At 39.0% G+C, this 1,327-nt stretch overlaps 1 pseudogene; it reads right to left on the bottom strand.

The window, feature by feature from the left end:
* LOC105743448 overlaps positions 1 to 281 on the bottom strand; it is a 27,490-nt pseudogene extending 27,209 nt beyond the window's left edge.
* Positions 282 to 1,327: the final 1,046 nt, after the last annotated feature.

Raw genomic sequence — 1,327 nt, 5'->3', positions numbered from 1 at the left:
ACATCCACACTTCAGTGGCCACCAAACCATTCAGCACAGCTTCCTTTATTGTGAGCTGTTTGAAGCTACCAGTTTGAGCACTACGGACTATTTTTTTCAGGCTCTGAATAGCTGCAGGGATCTCAGCAGGGGTTGGAGGAACCAGCTCAACCTTGGCATAATGCCAAAATGTGGCCAATCGAGGCTTCGAGTAAGTCACAGCAGCAGTCACTAGTGCCGGGGCCTTCTCCGCGAGGTTTCGGACGAACTGGGCCATAGTTCTAGGGTGGAAGGGCCAGTGCACCTACCAATTTTTAACAACTTTTTTTTTTTTTTTTTTTTTTTTATGGAACCGGGGATTGAACTCAGATCCTTGCATCTGCCGGTCAAGCGCTTACTCTACTGAGCCATCTCCCCGGCCCGGAAATCTTTAAAAAAGCAAAAAGAGATCTTTTTAAAAAGCAAAAATCAAACAAAACTGCTGGAGATATTGCAATTTGTCATTAATACAATTAAGCAAATATATGTACAAGCACACATAAGACAATTGTTCATAAACGAGTGTGCTCAGAACTGTTTTATGAGTTAGACACACCTCTTATTTTAGTTCATGACTTAATTGAAACTGTTGTTATTCCTTTTCTTTCCCTCCTTATCCCTGTTTTCTTTTAAAGAAGAAAGAACATGAATTAAGATCTAATTCAAGGAGAAGAAAGATTTGTACTAATAGTGTTTGGACAGGATATCCTGCCTGCTTCTTGTACTATGGATAACCACTAAGAAGATAACAATGTACAATGTATTAATTATTGATATTTGTTTCTCAATAAAATAAAATAAAAAAAGAAAGAACATGAAGAAAGGCCTCTCTGGGTTGTGTTGTCTCCCTGTTGGTGCCCCAAGGTGGGTTCGCTCCCCCTCAGACAAGGTGAGAAGAATTATCCAGAGAAGCTAGGACACTGAAACATCCACTGAGGGGGTGACTTTTGAAGCTAAAGAATAATTGAATATAAACCACCTGTTTTCTTTCTTTTGCAAAACAGGTCTAATTGGTGGATTGTATTGTAATTTATAGCTTCTCCATTGGGCCACCTTTCTTGGTCTGGTAAGGAATATTCTGACCAAGCTCTAGAACAGTAAAAGATAAGGGACTTTTTCCTTGAAACCTGGGTTCTAACTCTCTACAGTGCTTAAGAAGACAAGGTATAAAAAGTAAAGCCATATAAATATGCTGAGCTGTAAAAGGCTCAAGCCAACAACTTCTGACATCACCAGTCCTATGGATAACCCATTACTATTTTATTTTATTTTATTTATTTATTTGTGTGTGTGTGTGTGTGTGTGTGTG

The sequence above is a fragment of the Octodon degus genome, unplaced genomic scaffold (assembly GCF_000260255.1).
Source record: "Octodon degus isolate 3935 unplaced genomic scaffold, OctDeg1.0 scaffold00126, whole genome shotgun sequence".
Lineage (NCBI taxonomy): Eukaryota > Metazoa > Chordata > Mammalia > Rodentia > Octodontidae > Octodon > Octodon degus.
Note: the sequence above shows the minus strand (reverse complement) of the source record. Positions and strands in the feature narration are given on the sequence as shown.